Source organism: Gorilla gorilla, chromosome 16, assembly GCF_029281585.2.
Source record: "Gorilla gorilla gorilla isolate KB3781 chromosome 16, NHGRI_mGorGor1-v2.1_pri, whole genome shotgun sequence".
Taxonomy (NCBI): Eukaryota; Metazoa; Chordata; class Mammalia; order Primates; family Hominidae; genus Gorilla; species Gorilla gorilla.
The window spans coordinates 52018273-52043279 of NC_073240.2; the positions used below are offsets into that span (position 1 = coordinate 52018273).

General features: G+C 45.1%; 1 protein-coding gene across 3 annotated transcripts in view; it reads right to left on the minus strand.

Annotated features, from left to right (window-relative positions):
* Nucleotides 1-25007, minus strand: part of CYP19A1 (cytochrome P450 family 19 subfamily A member 1) — a 129957-nt gene that overhangs the window by 35873 nt on the left and 69077 nt on the right. The gene's annotated exons all lie outside the window — the stretch shown is intronic.

Below are 25007 nucleotides of genomic sequence, written 5' to 3' on the forward strand. Positions count from 1 at the left end.
TTGTATAGTGAGGAAAGAGTGAGTCATCATTAAATGCATTTTCAGTGGCAGATGACATACTCCAAGGTTTGCCTTTACTTAGATAGGGCCTAGAGTTTCTGCGACTTGCAATGGCTCTCAATCAGACTTGTGCTGGGTTTCACCTGTAATAAAATTCTAGATTCACAGCCAGGGCTTCTAACTGGATATTGGGGGCTCTGTGTATTCCTTGAAACACTGCATAAAATATTGTATCGGGTCGTGTGCACATTCTAGTGGAGAAAGGCCATAATTTTCATCAGATTCTTAAGGAGTATGTCATTATATTTCTCCTCTGATCTATATGAGATCTTAAAGTCCAAAGACTGATTTCTGTCAACTACAAAATTTTTACAACATAGTTGAATTTATCCAGTTGCTTCATCATTTTATGTTATTCTACCATTTAAATAATCATTAATGCTTGGGTGCAGGGCACTGAAAATGCACTGGAAAGGTCCTTTGAGATTCTCTCCTGAAAGCACATTGTGCTTATGTTGAGCAGTTTTGTGGTTGTTTTTTTTTTAATATATATAAGTTGAAACTAAAAAGTCAGCCTTGTGTCTGTTATCATCTGGTTCCTTTGTTGATGACAAGCTATTTTTAACAGGGTGAGGTTTTAAATTTCTAGAGTGGAATTTGACATCATTCTGAGTAAGTTCTATGTGACTTTCTGACAGTTGGGACCCTTGAAGTTTCAATTTATATTGATGAAACCTGAAACCATTGTTCAAAGCATAAATGAGGAAAGTGGTTGCGACAAAAAGGATGAAGATGTCCCACAGGAAGTGATCCCAGCAAAAAACTTCACATTATAGGAACTTTCAGAGGTATTTCACAACATTGAAAGCAAAGAGATAAGATGTTGCAAGCTGATGCAAATTTATAAAGGACTATGGCAATTCACTGGCATAGAAAAGATGTTCCCTCAGTATCGTAAGTTATGCAAAGAGAAGAAGGCAAGCACTTTTAAAAAACCTCTTAGTAAGTTTATTTTCACAAAGAAAGAAAACACTTAAAATGTTGCATTGTTTCTAATGTTTCAAATTACTGTGTCCTAAAATATTTTACTATTTTTGTTTGTTTGTTTCCCTACACACTTATAACCTATGGTAAGAGTTTCTAATGCTTTGACAACAAATTTTAAAGGTCACAGAACAGTTGTAATTTTTCTCTTGATTTTTAGGATTGCTTTGCATGGTTTTAGCTTGCATGGTCATTTTTACAGCCCCATACTGCCATGCAAAGTGAGGACTGTTTGTGTGTCTAAAATGTTTAACAGAGTTAAGAAGCCTGGTTTCTCATCTTCCTCAAAAGTATGTCATAAAGATCCCTGACAAGAGCATCACTTAAAAATCCAGCAGGGTAAGAATATATTTTATTTTATTTTATTTTATTTTTTATTATTATACTTTAAGTTTTAGGGTACATGTGCACATTGTGCAGGTTAGTTACATACGTATACATGTGCCATGCTGGTGTGCTGCACCCACTAACTCGTCATCTGCATGGGCAAGGACTTCATGTCTAAAACACCAAAAGCAATGGCAACAAAAGACAAAACTGACAAATGGGATCTAATTAAACTAAAGAGCTTCTGCACAGCAAAAGAAACTGCCATCAGAGTGAACAGGCAACCTACAAAATGGGAGAAAATTTTCGCAACCTACTCATCTGACAAAGGGCTAATATCCAGAATCTACAATGAACTCAAATTTACAAGAAAAAAACAAACAACCCCATCAAAAAGAATATTTTTTAACACCTAGAAAACATGTGCTGTGTGTCAGATATTGGTCTAAGCACTTTAGAAATATTAAGCCATTCATTTTCACGACAAGCCTGAGAGCTAAGTCTAATTATCCCCATTTTACAGATGGAGAAACTGAGGCCTGCGGCAGTTAAGCAGCTTGCCCTAGGGCACCCAGCTCATATGTGACAGAGCTGGAATTGGGGCCTAGGTGGTCTGTCTCCAGAGCCCATGCTCTTTATCATGCCATTTTGCTACCTATTATGGGATTTAGTCCCCACATGCATGGACTTTTCATTCATTTATGTTCACTCCTGGGCTATTTAGAATGATTCCTTTTAAAGGATTAAGCTTTATGGACCTCTGAATGCCACAGCTGGAAAGGTCCTTTGAGATTCTCTCCTGAATGCACATCGGTTTTCCTGTTCAGTGGAACATTCTAATGGGCCACGTGGGTAGGTTAAACAGAAGCCTTCAAATAGTGGTACAGGAATATAGGAAGGTCCTAGAACTTGCACAGAGGTTGTTTACATGTCCCCTCGGCCAGTAATACCCTCCCCTCACCCCCAAACATACACGTACATGCACATGGCCCTCAGGTGCTATGCATTTGCCAGGCCGTCTCAAATGCCTGGGTCTCCACTGCCCTCTCAGGGTCATTTTCTTGGGTCGCACCATTGTTATTTGCAGAGTGGTCTCTGCCTGCTCAGCATCCCACGTTGGCCTGGCACCAAGCAGGGACTCTGGCCGCTTGATGCACTAGGCCTGTGTGCCTGTGCTACGTGGACCCTACTAACAACTTCATTCAATGCCCCACCAACCTCTGCGTAAGAAAACGCGAGTCCTACACCCAAAGTCCTCGGCCTGAGTCAGGGCAAAAACCTCTGGGGAAGCAGCAGAGCCCAGGTGTCCTGGTGACCTGGGGGTCTAAACACATTCAGGGTCCCACAGTGCCACGAAGGACTCCCAGATCCCCTAGTACAGCTATAGCCCTAACCCTAGCCTGCCACAGGGAGGGGAGGCAGGCCCTGGCCTTGTGGAAGTTCTGCCTAGCATGAGCAGACCCTGCTAAATCCTTTCAGCATGGGGGCTACTGGCCCAGCAGGGAAACAGACCCAGCCACCCTGGATCTGAGGGCTGGGTGCCAAGCTTGCACTCCCTCTTATTCTCTCCAGCAAACCTGGCCCATCCCTCTTTCACACCCCAGCTCCTGGAGAAATGCATTTTTTTCTCTATCCATTTCCTCATCTCCTGACTTCTGCCTGATCGCACCAAAACCTGTCTCTGAGAGCTGACACGTGACCTTACTACTGCCTGATCTGTACCTCTTCCCTGTCTATGTTTGTTCTTGATCTCATTCTGTGGCGTTGGACCCATTTGGCCATTCCTCCTTCTTGTATCTGTTCTCCAGTGATGGTTGTGGCAGGCTTCTCTCATTGTTTCTATTCCTCTACAGCTGTTCTTATTCCTCCGTCAGCCCCCATGCCCATGAGAGATCATGAGCATCTCTCCAGCCTAAAGCGTTTGCCCTCTCTGCTTTATTCTCCTTTTGAGAACTCATTATTTTCCTCTCTTAAGCTCTTACTTCTGTGAAGGCACCTCCCCCTATTCCCTTCTTGCCTCTGTCTTCTCCACGTCTGAAGCACTGACTGCCTAGTGAACTCCACTATGCAGATATTTCACCATTACTCCATAGTAACGTCTAAAACCCAATCTGTCAAGCTCCTCCTGACCTTCTCCCCCTGTCCTAACTTTTTTTTTATTTTTATTTATTTATTTATTTATTTATTTATTTATTTATTTATTCAGACAGAGTCTTGCTCTGTTGCCCAGGCTGGCACGCAGTGGTGACACAATCTCAGCTCACTGCAACCTCTTCCTCCCAGGTTCCAGCGATTCTCTTGCCTCAGTTCCCAAGTAGCTAGGATTATAGGTATGCACCACCATGCCCAGTTAATTTTTGTATTTTCAGTAGGGAGGATAGGGTTTCACCATGTTGGTCAGGCTAGTCTGGAACTCCTGACCTCAAGTGATCCGAGTCCTAACCTTCTTATACATCATTACCCCATCATCCAGCTTCAAAATATTGGTGTTTTGTACTTCCCTTTTCCCTTTACTTTCCTACCATATCCCTTCCCATCCCAGCCTAACCATATCCAGTCACAAGGTTCTAGGCATAGTCCCTAATAATGTCGTGTCCCTGTATCTCAAGATACGTCCCTGTATTTTTTTAATCTTCTGGCTTATATGTTAATTTTTATAATGGGCCTTAACCCTACCCTCTGCTCTATTCAAGATGAAAGCATATCTCAGTGGTCAGTTGAAGGCAAATTCCTGGCTTCCTTCTTTGCCAAAAATTACCCTACCTCAAACTCTCTAAGATTAATTGCTCTCAAAAGCCTCTGTTGTGAAAAATCTACTGAGAATTCCTGGTGGACCCTCAATCCTCTCTTGGCAGTCCCAAGCGCTAGTGTCTTCAAGGGCAACACAGGTGACATGAATGTGGAGGGTGGGGGATGGACTGCAGCACAGCCCTCCTCTCAAAGGACCAGGCATGATGCCAAACAAACCATCTCTCCATGAGCCCAGTGGAGACTCCAGCCCATTTGCCGCCATTACTTAGTATCTGAACCAACTGTCACAACCTTCACGGAGCTACACACTGGGAGCTAGTCACTTGTGTTCTTTTTGCAACTACCTTTCTCTAGCCATGCTTTGGTGCCAGGCCATAAGCTACCTCTGAGTGACTTTGTAATGTCAGCCATAGGGAACTCACCATTTTATCTAATGAAAGGATGTTGTCAAAGGCAATAGGTAAAATCACTTATTTTTATTATTCTGAGTGGACGTATGTTTGTAAATTTCCTCACACCTCTTACAGAGTAAAATGAGGCATTAATTCATGAAAAGTCAAATTCTTCCATCTGTTTCCTCTCCTTCTAGGAGGTGAATTCCCAAAGGACAGGGATCTGTGTCTCTCTCTTTCAGAACTGTATTCCACTTCTAGAACAGTGTCCAGGCCTTCATATGTGCTTGTTACAAACCTGTTGCCTGAGTTTGCACTGTCTCCAGCTTTGTCCGGCTTTTATTCCCCATTGTAAGCTCTCCAAGACCCTCCTTCTCAGACCTTCTCTTTCACTCAGTTCTGCACATTGCTGCCAGATTTGCTTTTTGACTCAGCTTACATCACGTCAATCCTCTGCTAAAAACCATTCTTTGCTTCCAGTTGTCTGCAAGACTTTCAAATTCATCTTTTTTATTTTTTTTTTAGACAGAGTCTTGCTCTGTCACCCAGGCTGGAGTGCTGGAGTGCAGTGATACGATCTTGACTCACTGCAACCTCCGCCTCCCGGGTTCAAACGATTCTCCTGCCTCAGCCTCCCGAGTAGCTGGGATTACAGGCACCCACTACCATGCCCGTCTAATTTTTGTATTTTTAGTAGAGACAGAGTTATCATCATGTTGGCCAAGCTTGTCTCGAACTCCTGACCTCAGGTGATTCACCTGCCATGGCCTCCCAAAGAGCTGGGATTACAGGTGTGAGCCACCATGTCCGACCCCAAATTCATCTTGACCCAGCCTTATTTCTTGGTTCTCTCCACTCAAAGTCTGACTCTTGCTTTACCACAACATCTTACCTGCTGAGTTCTTCCTCCTCCATGTTTCCCTGCTCATCCAGTTCTGCCCCACTGGTTTCCCAAGACAAGCCTGCTTCTTCTTCTCCTTGCCTGAGCCATCTCTTACCTGGTATAAATACTCCTCCTCTTTTTCTCTCCGACATGGGTCTTGGACTACTACTGCTTTTGACTGCCAAGGCACTATATAAATCAGAGCCTTGGAGGGTTTCATTAAATAAACATTTATTAGGAAGCTTGTCTGAGCAGGGTACTACATTCAGACATTCAGTTTTCTTTCTAGACGCGGGAGGCAGTAAGACAAGCAAACTGAAGGTGCTGCTAGCTAGGACATCTTATGAGAATCACAGTTCTCTAGGAAGACATGTAGAGCTGCCCATGAACTTCTACATCAAGGAGACACAGAGTATCAGGACTGGAAAGAAATGCTGTGATCTTCTAATAATACAGTTCTCTTCCTTTAAAAATGAACCACTTACATGAGATCCAGGGAAGGTCACTTGTCAATAGTTACTTAAAAGCAGGGAAGTTTCACCCATGTGCACATTCAGTGATATGATTTCCATCCCCTGGCACTGGGGTCATGACACTTGAGGTTCCAGTTGTTCTTCCTAGCAAGCTTCCAGTGATTCCCTGGGACATTCTTCTTCTGGAGCAGGAGCAAGACAATAGGAACCAACAGGAAAAATGCAGCTACATACACATGGTGTGGACTACCTTCAGGGCAAATGCCTTGTCCACCCTATAGTTCCCATCCCTGCTGTGGTCTCTGACTGACCATTTGTGTGGAATGAGCAAAAAGCCCTGAAGGCACCAATGGGAGACCTCAGCCCCTAGGGTTTTACCCACATAGGGAAGACTATCGACGGTGTATGAAAGGCACCTGCTGCTAAAACCCACATTTCACATGTGTGTGCAGACCCAAGGCTCTTGGGCATCCATCAGACAGGACCGTGGCTTTCTCACTCACCTCTGAGGTTCCGTGACTTCTAGCACAACACCTCCCCAGGAGGTGCTCCATGTGGGTTTGTAGAATCACTCCTTTCTTCACAATGACTTATTGGCTGACTACCAGCAAGCCTGGGACTTGGGAACATTGGCAGTCAAAAGCAAGAGTAGTCCAAGAGTGCCCTTATCTCAGCTAGCCTATTTGCCTGTCTGATGGTGCTTCTGGTTCCTCAGATACCTAATCTATTGTCTTCCCAGTGGGCTGCAACTGATAGAGTCTCCCAGAGAAGTTTTTTTGAAACACAGTGAGAAATGACTGTTTTAAAAGACTTCTTGATTATCTAAGGCATTTCAGGCCATGAGACAAAGTGGGGGCAGTATTTGGGGAGCCTATTGAATTGGGGTTGATCCCCCAGATCCTATTGCATTGGGGTTGCGTGACACCCAAACCACAGTTTTTCTCACGAGGAGTCTGACCTCGCCTTATGGAGAAGGCAGAAAGGGCCAGTTGGGGATTGTTCCAGGAACAGCAGTCATTTTTTCTAAGAGGTTTCCCATGACTTCACTTTTCAATTCAATTTTGTAAGACCTAACAGGTTACCTGGCCCCAGAGTAGATAAGGTAGTGGAATTTTCCAGCCAAAATTGGGCTTTTAACCTGAGGAAGGAAAAGGCAGAAGTGACAACAGCACAAGAGCAGGCTTTAGGGTCAGATGAGCTGAGTACAAGACCCAGAGACCACATCACAAGAACAGGCTTTGGGGCCAGATGAGCTGAGTATGAGTCTCAGAGACCTGTTCACTTCCCAGGCCTGCCATGCCTGGGCTGAGGGGGAGCACTGAAACTGCGCTGAGGGGGAGCACTGAAACTGCCTCAGGACACTGAGGGGAGGGCGAAAGGGAAGCCTCCGGAGCCAAGTGCCAGTGGTGGTGTTTGTCGTTCCTCCGACTTTAAGGTCTCTGTGGCACATGGAGTTGTGGGATTCCTTGCCTCTGGTAGCAAAGACGGAAGGTCCCCAAGTGGATACACAATCCTTAGGGCAGCCCCGGTGCCACCAGCCAGAGAGGCCCCCTGAACCTCTTTCTGTGGTGAGATCCAGAGCCATGCCTGAGTCTTGGCATCCAAGATTTGTCACACTGCGGTCCCAAGTGGCCTTGCTTCCTTCTGCGCATCTACCTGGATATGATAAGTTCTTGTAACGGCAGAAACAGGGAATGTCTGTCAGTATTTCCACAATATAAGTTCCCCCAGAGCAAGGACTCACACCTCGCTTTTCTATCTAGCTCCTGGGGGCTACCACAAGTGCTTCACACCCAGTAAGTGCTCAGTAAATGTTTGTGAAATGAAGTGAACCAATGGTTAGCATCTTAAGCCTTTTAGGCCTGGGGTCGTCAAAGAATGATACATTCACATATCCTCAGAGGGATGTTTGCCTTCTGCATATCTTAGCAGTGATTCCAAATGCCAAGTCCCAGCAACTCAGTGGCCCATAGCTACCACCCAAACAGTCAGATAGCAGCAGCACTGCTGGCCTTTCCTTGAGAGCTTATCTGTTGTTTAATGAACAGACTGTGAGGCCATAGAGATGTCCTAGAGCAGGGACACTCTGGCAAGGAAGCCCCTAGCTGACCCCAGAGTGCTGGGGCCACCTAGCCTCTCTGCACGTCCATTTCCTTATCTATAAAATGAGGGGGTTGAGCCACAGGGCCCCTCTTATCTCTGTATCTCTGTGTCTGCTGCCCAGCATTCTTACCCTTTGTCTTAGCTGCCCCTCCCCAGCCCTTCCCTGTGCCTTTGCCCTGCCGCCTTCCTTGGTTCTTTTCTTCCACGTTGTCTTAGGCCAGCCAGTGGTGCCTGTAGGCCCAGGTATGCAGAGATACACTGAGACGTCAGGGAGGCTGTGGTGCATGTGGCCCACTTTGGCCAACTTCTCTAGCTCTTCTCATTTCTTTTAGAGTCCCAGACCCATTCTGAGGATCCAGTGAACGTGGTGGAATCTTGCTCTGGAGAAACACACTCGGGAATCAACATGCAAAGTTTCAGTACAATTCTGGGATCCCAGACCCCCTAAAGCCCAATCCAAAGACCTCAAATGAACAACTCCTGGGCCCAGTTCCTTTCTCAACCTTCTGCCTCAGGTGTCCAATGTTCCAGAGGCTCTTTCCTGATTAAAACCAACTTCACTGACTGATAGAAAGTTGTTTCCAGGTTATAAGTGAATACAATTTCTCTTGAAGATTTTTCATTTTAACTAGACCCCAAATTACAGTTGATAATGGGGTGTTACATTTTTCGGTCCACAGAATCAGTGAGAAACTTTTAAGGGGAAAGTGAGGGGCACAACTGGTACCCTGATATCCCATCTGTGGGCCCTCAGACTGACAGACTCACACTGTGGCCCTGAAGAGGGCATCAAGGCTCATGGAATCTCCAGGGTTCTGCCAAGGAGGGTTCCAGTGCATGGAGGGCACACGGAGTGTGCGCCTGTGGAGGCCACTGTCTTCACCTCCAACACTGAGTAAATCTACAATATCCTAGCCACTGTTTTAGGCTCTAGGCTGTAGGAATATGGGGAAATGAGGTTGTTGCTCTTACGGAGTTAATCTGGGGAAGACAGATTGCACAAGTGTTCATCCAGAGGCATAAACAGCTACGAAAAGAGAGGAGAAAGTGACTACCCTAGGAAGGTCACGTATGGCTTTATGAGCAGGTCTTGAAAGAAAAGCATTACTCTGCAAGATACCAAGCTGAGGAAGGGCATTGCAGGTAGAGAGAATGAGAAACGAATTGGCTGGGGAAAATCAAAGCTGCTTCTGCATTCCTCCCCACACCATTCACATTCCTGTGTCCAGGGGGACCCTCTATCACTATGTCCACTTCTAGATCTCTACCTTAGTTTCTTCATTAGAAAAAAATGGGGGAAATAGTGGTATTTCTTGATGTGGTTACTAGGAGGAAGAAATGAGATAAAGCCTGTTAGGGCCTTATCAGGTGTCTAGCATATAGCAAAACCTCGATAAACTTATTATGATTCAGTCTCCAGCAAGAGCAGAAATAATAATGGACAGTCCCTGGAGTAGCTGGAAGGAACAGTTTGGACTGGAGTTGTGCCCTCAGCAGTCCCTAAAGAGCTGTATGCCTTTGAAAAGGTTACTATATCTGTCTTGAGAACATGGAGCAGGTTGGGGAGTGGGGTAGTCGTGTAGCTCCCAATACATCCCTCTTGTCACAGCTATATTAGGGGATCATGTGAGAGCCACGAGGTCACTGAACACACTTGTGGGATTCTCAACATTTGCCTCCAGTGCCCCTTCCCACTCACACTTCCTTTTATGTGTCATTTCCCCACATTTTCTATCCACCTACTATCCTCTGCCCAGTTAGAGGATATTACCTCATCAAATTCATATCCAGGGGCTAATCCTTCAACTTGTTCTTCCTCCTGGGATATTTTCATTGTAACATGTACCTGGAGAAGTTCCTAATTATCATTAAGAAAATGTTTGGCACACTCTCAGCTCTAGGGAAGCCTGCAGTCTACTATTGGGAGAGAAAACTAAGAAGCTTGGTACTGTTGACAAGTACAAAGAGATATTAGCATACAGACGAAAGGAGGCTTCACATGAATGATGGGACTTGTTCTGGGCCTTGAAATGTGGTTGAGATTTTGATTGCAAGTAGAGGAGAGGTATTTGCAATGCTGGAGGTACGAGTGCATAAAGCAGTTGGGGGATAACAAAAATGAAGAGGCTAGATTTGTGTTAGGAAGCAATAATATCTATTGTGGAACTATAAGTAGAAAGGCAGTTGATGAGGGACAATACAGGAGAGGCAGTGCTCTCTTAGTTGACCCCTGGTTTCTAATTTGTTCATTACCTCCCATTCAGTGATACAAGGAAAGTAAAGGAGGTTTTGAGAAAAACAGAGCAAACTCAACTAGCTAAACTGCCTGTGGGTGCTGATAGCAGAAGCAGGCATCTTCAGAAGTCTATTATGAGCCTTGCAAATAATTTTAAAATTTTTCATCTAATTTAACTTACATCTCATAGTCAACAAGAACTAGGTTTGATTATCCATCTTTTCTACCACACTTGGTTGCAAATGACCTTTGACTGCTTTCCAAATTAAGTCTATCTTCAGTGATTGATTGAAGGATTGGCCCCAGTGAGATATCTGTATGTGACTTTTTACTTCTGAGACTTCAAGCAGTCTTCAGTTCTTCCTTAATATTTGACTGTGGCCCCACCCCCCTCCATTTTTGCCATTTTTGCTTCTTAGAATGCCAATTAGACAAACATTCAGTCTCATGGATCCATCCTTCATATTTCTCGCCTGGCTTCTCATATTTTTCATCTCTTTTCTCTTTGTGCTTCTGGGATAATTCCTTGATTGACTCTCTCAATCCAGTTTGTCATCTGTTTGTCCTTTCGGGTCGTCCATTCACATTTTTATTTCAGAAACTAAAATATTAATGTCCACTATCTGTTTATGTTTTTATGGATGCAATATCTATTTGTGTCTCTGATGCTAACAATTCAATATATACTTGAATATATTAAATGTTTTGAATGATCAGTAAGTCTCCTCAGGTATAAACTCTGTTTACAACTTGCGGCTTCCTTTCAAGGTGTTGGCATTCCTCAAATGCACAGTGATTGTGGCTGAAATTTCCTGTTAGTTGGCTAACAGGAAAAATGAGATGAGATGGATCGAAGGGAGCTGTGGAGTCCTATGGGAGGATGTAACAGAAAACCCTCCAGAACCTCAAACAGGGTCATGGGCTCCCTTAAGCTGAGTCTTAAGGGTGAGTGAGTGTTTGCCAGGAGAAGAAATGGCCAAGGGGTGACTTATTCCAGGGAGAGAGAACAGTGTGTTCAAAGGCCCTGATGGTGAGGGAGGCAATGTTCTTACCCAAAGTAGGAAATCTCCCTCTTTCCAAATTATGTAGGCATTATTCAGTAATTGGGGGCAAACGCTATTTGTTCTAAGGGTCTCTGGAACAGCTGATCAGTAAATTCCCACATGGTTTCTACCCAACAGGGTATGGGGAGTTGAAGGGAGGGTAGCCCCAGTGCAGGTGGGCTTGCCCTAATTGATGTTTTCACCACTTCTCATTAAAGTCATTTATGACATGGGAAACAGAGAACGGTCCCTTGTCTCTACAAAAACCCAGTTAAAGTAACTAAAAGGAATCTTTACTCAACAGAATATTTGAAAGCAGATTACATTTTCAGTTTGTTATGTTTACAAGTGGCTGAGGAGGGGAGGCTCTCTGATGTTCCACTCTTCAGAACTGGGATCAGCACCACTGTTGAAAGTCAGGAAGCCCTTAACTCCTGGAATGGAAACTGTCCATGATGCCCAAGTTCAGTGGAGACAAAATCCATGGCTTGCTTGATATTAATCCCAAGTTCCACATGAAAGCTGTTATCAGCGGTCCTGAGAAATCAGCAGGTGGGGCAGGCGGGGAACTCAGGGAGCTTTTCCACATGCTAGGATATGATTTAAGTAATGAGATTACTTCTGAACAAGCACCCTGGAGGTGACAAGCTTTTTAAGGATGGATAAATAATGTGTTTGCTAAAGAGCTCTCTTTTCACACTCTTGACAGTACTATAGGAAGCAGTCATTTTCTCACACTGTGGGAACTATCCTGAAAATGATGGCCCCAGAAGTGACAAAGTTGCCCAAACAGTTCAGCTGAATTCAGAGTATCATTGCCCAATTTTATGGGAGCCCTAGCTTTGCTCACATAGAACCAGACATTTATTTAAAGGTAATGTTTTCCACCAACAAATGCTTAATGGGCAAGGCAGAGTATCTTTATCACCACAGCAGAATCAGAAGTGCACATTCCTGGAAGAAGCGTGTCTGTACAGCTTATTAATAAACAGCATTGGCTCTAGAGATCCTGCTCTTCAACACCACCCCCTCTACCTAACCTTGGGAATATCTGAAATGGAAAAAATAAGGACAAATTCTTCAGCAGGCTTAGCTGTACAATCTTTAGGTCTTATGGAAACTATACAAGATTCCTTTTACAAAGAAACTCAAACCAGGTTTAACAGCCTATATTTAAGAAGCTTCCATTTCTGTGGAAATCTGAGGGCAGCCAATGGTTATTCAGCCCACTGCTATGACCTGAGAATTGGGGAATTGGTGGATGTATGACAGGAAGATATACACCCTGACACCTACCCCATGAGTGTAGCAGGGGAGAGGTGGGAGTGGGGGTCCTGCACAAGTCATTCTGGGGTCACCGCTAAACATTCTGATCCGCAAAGGCCAATAAAATGCTGTTAAAATGGCAAGTGGTAAATACCAAATATACCATTTAATAGACCTGTAACCTTGGCTGGGCAAGTGACTTAACCTCCCTAAGCCTCACATTCTATAACCGGGTAATGGAAGTAGCACCTGCCTCCCAAGGTTGCTGCAAGGATTTTAGAGCTCATTTCCATAAAACACCTAACACAAAGGCAAACACATGTTTGCTCCTCAGTAAGTGATAGCTAATGTTAATGGCAGAATCATATCCTTCAAAAACAAAGCGATCATACCCTTCAAAAAACAAAGCGATCAGGAAGAAGAAAAATATCCCACTGAGATCTATGCTTTGAAGAATGAGGTGTAGTCAGATGATGGGTGGGCAGTGGGTAAGGAATCATGGGCAATTCTGCCTAAGACTGTCCCAATTTATGCCTGTTGTCCTGGCACCATTATTAATTGCACCCCCTCCAATCTTAAGTGTCTCCTTTTGGATAATAAATTGTATGGTCACCTAATTACATGTGAGTGGCAAGGGTGCTTTAGGCAGCAGCCTCCCCCTTTCTCTCTGCCTGCAGCATCAATACTGCCCTCGTTGCTGCTAGTAAGAATGAGCACAGCTACCTTTTATTGAGTGCCAAACTTCACCTTATTACGTCTAAACCTCACAATCAGACCGATGAGGTAGATTCTGTTCTCATATCCACTTTACAGATGTGGCTTGGCAATATTAGGTAACTTGCCCAAGAGTTCATATTCCACCAAGTAACCAAGTGTAAACCTTGTGGTCATGGCCCCAATTCGCTACACTTCTGGGTTGGAAGTAATAGCAGGCCTAGGTAGGCCCTCCAGGCTGGGGCAGGACACAGGAAGGTGAAGGGTAGTGATTCAGTAAGGACAAGAAGAGCCATTCTGGGATTTTTCCTTAGCAATCAAACTGGTCTCCCACAACCTCGAGGGCCCAGACCACAAACAGCCCTAGGAAGGGTGAAGCTCACAGAACTGTGGGCTCTTGGGTTGGCAGCCAAGAGGAGCTTTGCCTCCATGTCATGGCGTAAGGAATCCAAACAGGCCTTGGCTTCCTGGACATTGTGCTCCAGCGCCTGAGCCCAGGTCTCCAGGATCAATCCCACACAGCGCTGCTTCCATTGCAATGCTTTCCTCCAAATGTTATTTCAAAGTGCTGAGCCACGTAAAAACAGCAACAACACATGAAGGTCAAGTTTTTTTTTTCCCCTAACTTTTCAAGGTGGCCTGTGGAATATAATAACTTTCAATTTTTGGATCCTAGTGCTACTTGCAGATCACAACGGGCATTTTGTGTGTACAAATGTGTACATACTCGTAAATGTACATGCATGCATATACTTCTATGCATGTATTATCACAATAATAGCTAACACTTATTAAGTGCTTACTCTGTGCTAGGCACTATTCTAAGCACCTTTTAGCCAATAGTCTTATTTAATCCTCATATTGACTCTGTGAGTTAGCTGTTACCAATGAAGTCCAGAATAGAAGCAACTTGCTCAAGGTCATCCAGGGATTGAGTGGTAAAACAGGACTCAGAACTAGGCTCTGTCTCTTTGACTGCCTCTCTCTTTCTTTTCTCCCCTCTCCTTTGTGCTGGGCAGATAACATTATATTTATACCCTACCTACTTGCAAAAGACTGGAGGCAGTAAGTAGGACTCTGGGATGCTGCCAGTGGCTGGAACCATTTTCTCTCCTTTTAGTTTGGGTTGCACACTTCCAAATCACAGTTCCTAGCCCACAGCGCTTGTCGTTCTCTCCAGCCTGCCGACACCTCTCCTACCATTGCTCTCCTTCATTGTATATGACTACATTTGGCATTTGGTATATATCCTTGGTGACATTTCTAGCATATCTTTATTCCAACAAAGCCCAAGTGCTTGTTTAATTTTAATGCATGCGACTTGACTCTCCTATAAACTATCCTGTATGTGCCTCAGCCTCATTCCAGCAGGACTCCTACTAGCCAATGCTGCACATTTATGTGTTCTAGAAGAGCCTCTGCCTTCAGGAGGATCCACTTTGGAAAAGGCCCTCCTTCAGCAGAGCTTGGACTGGAGTCCAGGCCCCCTGCTCCACATTCCTTCCCCCATCTATTCCCTCCCATCTCCAACCCCTGCGCCAGTCTCTGGAAGAACTAACAGAGGTGTACGATATGTACCTATTGCCTGAAATTCTAAGGTAAGGTCTGTTGAAATTATTACAAAGATTTACAAAAATGAAGGAGTCTTTTAGAGAAGACTTTTCTTTTTAAAATGTAAATCTGATTTATTTAATTTGAAGAGTTTAAATCCAAAAAAATGGGGAGCCAGCATAAGTGGATGACTAAATATCCAAGGAACCAAAGTTGACCAAAGTGAATGCCACTCATGACACATTCGACAAAAGCTTGAGAAAGTGGGAAAGTCTTAGGAAGCTGGAGGTTCAGTGTTGCCCCCATCCCTCCACCATCATTGACAAACTGTGGCAGTTTAGGCAAATCAGGAAATCTCTCTCCCAGTCCCAGAATGAGCATGTGTAAAATGAGACTAATGATCCTTGCCCTCCCGCCATTCAGGATATGATACGTCATTACAGGAGACAACAAGTCGGAAAGCACTGAGAGAATTGTGAAGTACTGGGTAGAGTTGGGACTTACTGTGATTATTATCACCAAGGACATCTGTCTAGTAATCATCAAAGCCCAAAATATTTTTTTTCCTTGAAAAATAATGGTGTATCCGTTACACACAGTGATCAGTTCCTGGCATACACTACATTTATAAATAATTGTAACAACCACATTATTCTGTCTATATGCAAGAAAACATGGTATAATGAAAGAACCCAGAGAGAAACCAGATTGTTTTCAATTCTCCAGTTTCAAGGGGGATTTGGGGGAGTGAATCGGACACTGCACCTAGTTTCCTTTGGCTCCAACTCAACCAGCTCTTTTGCCAAGGAAGACTTTGTAAGCTTTTCTTGTTGAGTTGCCATAGGTTGGATGAGGTGGCTAAGGAAGGGTCAGGAGAAGGGAGGGTGAAGATGGCATAGTCTTATCAGGGCTGAAGAAACCAGGCATGGTAAGACAGTTCTCTATATGCAAACGGTAAACCTTGGAGCTAGCCTTCCTCAACATCTTTAACAATGAGTCCAAAGAAGGTGCTAGGGCTGCACCAGACTGATATTCTTCAGAGGTAGAGAGAAATGCTAGACAGATGGGGAGAAGCCACAGAAAGCCAGTATGAGTGGGCAGAGAAAAGACAAAGATAGGTGACACGTTTTGTGAAAAAATTGCCCCAAATTACATTTATGATTCATCCATTTACCAGCTTTCCTAGAACCCTGAACACCAAAAAAGTGCAATGCATGGTGTTAGGATTCCAGTTTTGGGGAGAGAAGGACAGGTAAGAAGAACACTAAATGAATATTGTTTTTGCCTTTAATGATACATCTAGAGAGAAAGACACGAACACAGATAAAAACAGCAAAGCTTTATGTGATAAAATGCCGCAGGAAAGGCATATGCCAATTATCAAAGTAGAACAGTGAAGGGCAACAGGAATCAGCAACTGTCTCCCAGTGAGGCAATCTTTCTTGTCTGGTGGAATCACTAGGATTTTGCTGAAACTAGATGGTGGCATGCTCTAGGTGATGATATACGACACAGATTCAGATGTATTTTGAGTGTTTTCCCAGAAATACTGGTCCTAAAGGGCTGCTGAAGCCTTAGTGATGTTGGGAAATTTTTGGAAAAGCATTAAATGTGAAGTCAGGAGAAAGCATTAAATATAAGGAAGCCTATAGAAGCTAACCCACAGCATATCTGAGGTAAACCATGCTATCATATGCATCCATTGTGACTAAAAACGTCTGGTTCCTTTTAAAAGGCTAAAGCAGGCCCACACAGATAGCTTGGAAAGAGGTTAATTGGAACCAGCTGAGATGGACTGAGATTACCACGGGTTTTCGGGATATTGAGTCATTTAGAAGTCAGAGATGGTGTCTCAGGCTATCCCAAAGTTAAGAGATTGTTTACTTCAAAATCAAAGGAAGTGAGAGACAGAACTAGATGGATTTCCTAGGCCGACTAAGAATTCCTAAGCCTAGCTGGGGAAGGTGACCGCACCTACCTTTAAACACAGGGCTTGTAACTCAGCTCACACCCGGCCAATCAGGTAGTAAAGAGGGCTCACTAAAATACAAATTGGGCTAAAAGCAGGAGGTAAAGAAATAGTCAAATCATATATTGCCTGAGAGCACAGAGGGAGGGACAATGATCAGGCTATAAACCCCAGGCATTCGAGCCAGGTGTGGGCAACCCCGTTTGGGTCCTCTCTCCTTGTATGGGAGCCCTGTTTTCACTCTATTAAATCTTGCAACTGCACACTCTTCTGGTCCGTGTTTGTTCTGGCTCGAGCTGAGCTTTCATTCACAGTCCACCACTGCTGAATGCCACCATCACAGACCCACCATTGACTCCCACCTCTCCGGATCCAGCAGGGTGTCCACTGTCCTTCTGATCCAGCGAGGTGCCCATCGCCACTCCCGATCGGGCTAGAGGCTTGCCATTGTTCCTGCATGGCTAAGTGCTCAGGTTCAGCCTAATCGAGCTAACACTAGTTGCTGGGTTCCACGGTTCTCTTCCATGACCCACGGCTTCTAATAGAGCTATAACACTCACCGCATGGCCCAAGTTTCCATTCCTTGGAATCTGTGAGGCCAAGAACCCCAGGTCAGAGAACAAAAGGCTTGCCACCATCTTGGGAGTGGCCCACCACCATCTTGGGAGTGGCCCACCACCATCTTGGGAGTGGCCAACCACCATCTTGGGAGCTCTAAGAACAAAGACCCACCTGTAACAGAAGGAGCAGGCCAATGTCATCCAAGACCTTGGAGTTATATAATCTTATCAGAGAAATGAGTAATGGGTATTATTAACACGACCTACCAAAACTTCATAAAAAAGCAAAAAGAGGAAGATAATGCTTTTGGTCAGTTAATACTAACTGCAAGTCAAGGAAATAAAGAAAGCAAGTGTGTTTCTTCAAATGTATGGGTTTTTTAGCCATTTCATTACAGATGGCACAATGCCTTGATATAGCTAACTGCACAAGCACTCATGTTGCATACAACTGGAAATAAAACTGACCACTTGACAAGTGCTGTGGGGGTGAAGAGGACAGAAAGAGTTACTTTCGTGGGGTAGTCAAGGAGAGTTTCAGAGAGGTCATGGTGGAGGAATAGAATTCCAAGGAGAGCAGTGTGGGGCAGGTCTTCCCAGGGAGTAAGAATAGCATGCAAGTGAGGGCCCATTGGAGAGGACGATGGGTGAAGCAGTAGAGTCTTCAGGTTCTGGGCCACTTCTCACTGCCCACCATCTCTCCCCCAATCAATTGTTATTTCATCTCTGAAAGTCCCTCCTTTCCCCTTTCCTCTCTGTTGGGAACAGGGCCCCAAAACTGGCCATAAACAAAATCTCTGCAGCATTGTGACATGTTGGTCATGGCCATAATGCCCATGCTGAAGGTTGTGGGTTTACTGAAATGAGGGCAAGGAACACCTGGCCCACCCAGGGCAGAAAACCACTTAAAGGCGTTCCTAAGCCACAAACAATAGCATGAGCGATCTGTGCCTTAAGGACATGTTCCTGCTGCAGATAACTAGCCAGAGCCCATCCCTTTGTTTCTGTAAGGAATACTTTTAGTAAATCTATATTCTATAGAAACAATACTTATCACTGGCTTGCTGTCAATAAATATGTGGGTAAATCTCTGTTCAGGGCTCTCAGCTCTGAAGGCTGTGAGACCCCTGATTTCCCACTCCACATGCTATATTTCTGTGTGTGTGTCTTTAATTCCTCTAGCGCACTGGGTTAGGGTCTCCCCAACTGAGGTGGTCTCACCACTCTCTATTCTCAAGGCCGTCCATGAGCAAAGGCTTTCATCAGCCCTCTCTTGAAACAGAATCACAACAAATAACTCTGCCCCTATTCCCTCCTCCTACCAATTTTTCTTCCTTACTGCTGACAGTTAGTCTTCCAAAATCTATAGAGTTTGCCATGTCATGCCTGGACTCACAGACTTGAAGCCTCCTCACTCCCCCAGTGCTAGGGTTATTAATATAAGATTTCACCATTTCTGGCAAAAGAAACTACTTGACTTCCTGTTCTGCAATAAAGAAAATATAGTTGCACACTTAAATTTGGAGAAAAGGCTGCAGTGACATGTCCTAGCTCTTAGAAAATTTCATGATACTTGCTTTGGCTTTTGGCAGACAGAGCATGAACCCATTGGGTAGGAGTTGACATTGAAGCTGACTCAATGGATTATGGAAGTGGTGAATAAAAAAAAGACATTGCTTGCACTCCTGGAGCCTATAGTCTAGGAGGGGAGACAAGCAAAATATAGATAATCACCCAAATAAGTACTTAATTTCAGTTCTGTGATGGAAAAGTTAAGATTTCAAGAAAGATTAAACCAGGGACCTAAATTTGGCCACTGTACAGATGGTATTTAAGGTCTTGAGAGAAGCTGAAATTGTAAGGGAGAATATGTTGTGATATGAACTCCCAAAGAACTCAAGAATTTAGAATTTGGTAGGAAAAGGAACAGACAAAAAAAATCCTCAGAAAGAACTGTCATAAGGTGTAAATAAAACAAACAAAAAAAACCCCTATTTTATCACTGAAGCGGAAGAGAGAGTGTTTCAAGAAGGAAGATATGGTTAACTGTATAAAGTGCTGCTGAGTGGTCAAGTCAGATGCAGGCAGAACATTGACATTGGATAAACTGGTGACCACGACAAGAGCAGTTTCTGCAATGTGGTGAAGCAGGAAGCCAGAATGGAAAGGAGAGGAGGAGATAAAGTAGAGGCAGTGCCTATGCATAATGGTCAAAAAGCGTGGCTGTAAAAGGAGAATAGACAGAATGGGTGATAACTTGACAGAGGTGTGGAGTTAGGGAAGTTTTCACTTGCTTGGCTTTGCTTGTGAGGGTGGATTCTCGCATATATTTGAGTGCTGAAGGGAAAAATCCAGCAGTGAGGAAGAGGTCAAAGATTTGGAAAAGAGAGGGTATAGCTGACAGAACAAGAGCCCTGACCAGGGAGGAAGGCATGAGATCCAGGCACCTGTGGAGGGACTGTACTTTGCTGGAGGCAGTGATGAAAGGAGAGGACAGGAGCAAATCCAATGGACCCATCCAATCCTCCCAGGCTGCTGCTCTGGGAATAAAGGGGTTGCAAGCATTCCAACTCTGAGAGGAAGAAATGAAATTGTGATTGTGAACATGGAGGGAGCTTCTAGAAAAGCACAGTAAACCTGCTAGGCAGTGTGGAGGTCCCAGCTGAGTTTGGAGAGCATGAAGTTGGAGCCATGCCAAAATGCCCAGTTGTGTCACATTCTCCAGTAATTCTGATCTGTTCAGGCAACAGGCATGAGTAAATCTGGGAACAACTGAGAGGTCAACAAAGGATTTAGTGGTATTTTTAGGACACTGTAGGAAGAACCATGGCCTCTGAGCTAGATACAAAAGAAAATGAAGATAGGAGGAGATTTATGGACATAGGCAAAGTGGAGGGACCATTGGCTTGGAAATCTCATTGAGGCTGGAGAACTGCTGTAGAGAAGGGACTTGAGCAAGGGAGCTGGAGGGTGGTGGCAAGAGAATGAGATTTCAGAGGAGGCACAGTTTCTGATGATGACAGGTTCACCGCTGTGGCCATGTGAATGTGCTGAGGTGAAAGGGCAAATAACATCACTGAAGGTGCAGTCATCATGGAACTGGGCAGTCAGGGCATTGGTTGGATCAGCCACAAGGACATTCAGTTACTTAGAATGATGGCAGGAGTCGGGGGGGAGGGTAAGACCCCGAGAAAGATACCAAAGCCTTTGGTTAGTAGGGGAGACAGGGTGAATTGGTGGATAGTGTGAACCTTACAGGAGATTTCAGTCTTTTAGAAGGAAAGAGTAACGGTCAAGGGACAGCAGTGAGTTGCCTGGAAGACACTAACACCAGCTCCCAGCACTGAAATTATAGAATTTATTATTGAAAACGCAGGGCAGCAGGAAAAAATGGAGTCTTCAGGGGCCAGCCCCAATATAGTGAAGAGAAAGAGTTGGAAGGATCACCGGGGAACAAGAAGAGTTGGATGAAGCTGGGGAAACAGGGAATAGGAACTGGGGTGGGGTGCAGGCAGAAAGTAGTAGCAGTCCCTTGGTTACAGCCGTGGCACACCTCTCAGTGAAGTCTGATGTTACTTGATATCCTCAAATGAGTCCAATCAGTATCAGTTTGGATACTTCACAGAGATCAAGACCACCCCCAAATTAGGATAGATGTGGTTTCCAGGTCATGGTTTCTGACACTCTGAAGGTTCTTCAATGTATGTCACTTCAAAGTGCACAGATGTTAAATTATACAAAACCAATGTAGGGTTGGGTCACCAGCTTTACAAAAATAACACGTAAGTAATCGGACATTTGAGCCAATTACACTTTCTTATGTTACATAAATGCTATTTCATCCACTTTTCCAGTCTCATCCCCTGCCACTTGCCCTGCGCTCCACGCAGCTCTATCAAACTGGGCCTAACTTCCCAAGCACACTACCCCGTTTGGGCCTCCAAGGCTATGTGTGTGGCATTCCTCCACCCAGTATAGCCTGCCATCCTGGATCCCACCTCCCCTGGGCTGCGGGCAGGTCAGACAGCGTTCCATGTCCTCCCTTCCCTCTGAGATGTTGACCTGTTTGCCCTTTACTCCCTCCCCACATTAAGTCAGCTGAGCATTTTTCATTGCCTAAGGGAAGCAGAAAGCAGATGGAAAAAATAAATATTTTGAGTTTCAAAATCCAGATCCCATAAAAGTTAGGCAAGGATTGGCCACAATATTGGCTTGAACAAAAGGGATGGGGACAGATAGAAAGTCTCCTCAACCCGGAGGGAGGAAGACAGGCTGAGGGAGGCGGGGTGCTCCTGTTAGGGCTCTCTGTGGGAACCCAGGCAAAAGTGCATTGCTCTCAGATTTCCCAGTCCTGACTGCAGTTTCCTATCATTCACCCACTCGACCTGCTCACCTGTCTTCTTTTGGCTTATACTGAGTTTTACATTTGCTTTCGTTGTCTTTATTTAAAATTTTGGATATCTTAAATTTTAAAGTCCAGATTACAGGCCTCTTTTAAGAAAAAAATCAGATCTGGCTCCAGAGGAATCACATTACCTTGTAGCAACAACCAGCTGTCCCCAAGCAAGGACTGCCCTCTTTCCACAGGGCAGGGGCTCTCCGCTCTCCTCAGTGCCAACCGTTCCCCCACAGTTTATTATACTCTGGTCGTTATCTGCCTGCCCTTTTTAGCTGTTTGAGCTTCATTCGGATCCCTGGATGCCCACTGAGCCAGTCAGGCTACAGGCTAGCGGATATGCCTGGTCTGGATAAATCTAGTGATAGCTCCAGAAACATAGCAAATCTAGCTTCCGCCAACCTTGAGGGAAATGGCTGGCTTCCTTTGCACAAAGGTAAAAGAAGCTTCTGTTCTCTCCCAAAGTCTCTCCAGCTGTGCAGCCCAGAGCCAACTGAGGAAAGATTTTGCTCTCACCTCACAAAAAGCTTCCAGATCCAGTCAACCCTACTCTGCCAGGCTGGGAGAAGAGCAAAGAGAAATGAACACATGAGGATGTGTGCCTACAAATCACATTATGTACATGACACATTCCTCTCCTTGCAAGGCACTTGCATCTCCACGGACAGAGCAGGGCAAGCACTGGAGCATCCTAAGAGGTTAAACTATGTACCCAAGGTCTCACAGCTAATTAGTGACAGAGTTTGGAGCCCAGGCCACCTGTCTCTCATTCCAACCAGTGCCCCCTAAAGATGCGATTGCTTCGTCCTGCCTATGGAAGGAGGACTGAGTGGGAAGCCTCCCCTGTGGCAGGAAGAGAAGCACCTCCCTCCTCATCTAGACGAAGGTGGACAAGCTTCTGCCAGTCCTTCTTCAAACCTCGGAGTCAAGGATTCCTGCACAATTTCTATCAGGCCCTAAACCTTTTAGTGGAACTTTCCAAGTTTATTTTTATTTTGAAATTCCATGTGTTTACTTCATTTGTAGCACATATTTCCTAAAAACAGCTCATCTCTGCTCTTGCCCTTTTAGTATAAGCTCTCGAAAGCAGCCCCGGACCGTGTGAGAAAGCTGGAGGCAAAGAGCTGACAAATCACGGAGGTCCCCTAATCTGTGGAAGGCCCCAGGGCAGGGCACGGAAAGCCTTCCCTGGTCTGGTCTTCCCTTCCGCTCTTTTGGTGCCGTTGAGTCGTTGTCTGACTAGAGGAGCTTTCAATCTGGAAGGGAAGGCATTGCCAGTGAGCTTTACACGTTTTACTATGCTCTCCACGATGTGACTGTTGTCATGGTTACTTTTTTCACCAAATTGAGACCCTCAGCCTTATTCCACACTGGAGAGGAAGTCAAAGAACAGGGCAGTCTGCATCCAGAAGAAAATCTGAGGTGGGCAGGAACTTTCCCTGCTTCTACCCAGACACATTCCCTGCTCTGGAGAGCAAAGCTGCCCTCCCGTTTCCGGCTTTTCATGACAAAGATTGGGTCTCTGTCACTCCCAAGCAGGGCGAATCGAGCCAGATTTTTGTTGGACGCTTTCAGGAGCAAAACCAGCTCCTCGTATTGTGTCCCATTCACAGCTGGAGCAGCTCGGGCACTAGGCGAGGCAGCGGGTGCGGCGAGCGGTCTCCAGCCGGCTGCCTGCGGTCGGTGCCGTCCACAGAATCTGCGCGGCCCAGTGCAAAATAAAAACGCGGGGCCCCGCGTTCAAAAAGCAGGAAAAGGCCTTTCCCTTTCTCCCGTGGTCTTTCTGTCCACCTGTCTCGGCAGGGTTTATTTGCTAGTTAAGTTGCGCTGGCTTGAGCACAGGGACGCTGGCGGGCCAAAGGCCGACCCTCACAGGCGACCCAGCGTGGCGGCGAGGTCCCTTGGCTGTACGCCGAGGTCTGCGCCGCCCCCACGTCCGTGGCCGGCCACTGCCCAGGGCGGAGGGCAGCGGTGTTCGCCGGGTGGGGGCCCAGAACCTGTCCCAGGAAGACGCAGGAGACGCGACCGGGGTGAGACAAGAGTCCAAGCTCTCAAGCATCCACTGTGTTATTGCACTTCACTTACAATACACGAATTTGAAGAAAAAATGATTAAGAATTTCATATGGTGACTGCAGAGCATTCATTAGATTCCAAGCGGGACCCCTTCTGAGCGCGGGACCCTATGGCGGATTGCCATTGAAACCAGCCCTGCCGGCTCCCCATGCCCCGGGGAAGGGTCTTCCCTGTGCCCACCCCAGCTTAGCAGGCGAGAGCACTGGAAGGAGCCTGAACGCCACAACTGGTTGGCACTAGGCATTGCTCCGCCTTCGCCCCTCCCCACCCTGGGGAAGAAGCAGATACTAAGTAGATAAATATGAAAGCAAAGTACCATATCACTTTCCCCTAGGTTTCCTCCAGAGCACGTGTCAAATCTTTTTACTGTAGAGGTGGGGTTGCTTTCCTTCCATCAGACCCACCCTCCCCCATCCCATTTAAAGGACTTCGCCAAAGCATAAGTAACATGCAATAAACCTCAAATATTCAAAGTGTACTATTTTATGAGCTCTAACATATACACATGCACTTGTGAAACCGTTACAAAATCAAGGTGGCATTTAATTTCCATCACCCACTTGTCACCCATCCTTCCTCCACACCCATCCCCTGATAACCACTGATTTGCTCCCTGTCATTATTGATCAGTTCGTGCTTTCTGGAATTCTATTGTCATTATAATCAAACAGTCTGTACTCTTTTTCGTCTGGCTTCTTTTACTTAGCATATTGATTTTGAGTTTCATTCTTATTGTTCATATCAATAGTTTGTTCCTTAACATTGCTGAGCAGTACTCAATTGCATAGCTATGCCACAGTTTACCCATTCACTTCTTAAGGAGCATTTCCATCCTTTCCTTCCTCTTTTTTTGGCTGTTTCAAGCAAGGCTATGATGGATGTCAGTGCACAAGTCTTTGTGTGGACGTATATTTCACTTCTCTTGAGTAAAAATCTAACAGTGGCTGTATAGCAGGTGTATATTTAACTTTTTGAGAAACTGCCAAATTATCTTCCGAGGTTCCACTGCATTCCCACCAGCAGTATATGAGAGTTACAGTTGCTTCACATTCTCAGTCTTTGAATTTTAGCCATTCTAGAGGTATCTGATTGCGATCTTAATTTGCATTTTCCTGATTATTAATAATTTTGAGCATTTTCAAATGAACTTACTGGCCATTCATATATCTTTTATGAAGCATCTGGCCAAATCTTTTTTCCCATTTAAAAAAATGGGGTTGTCTT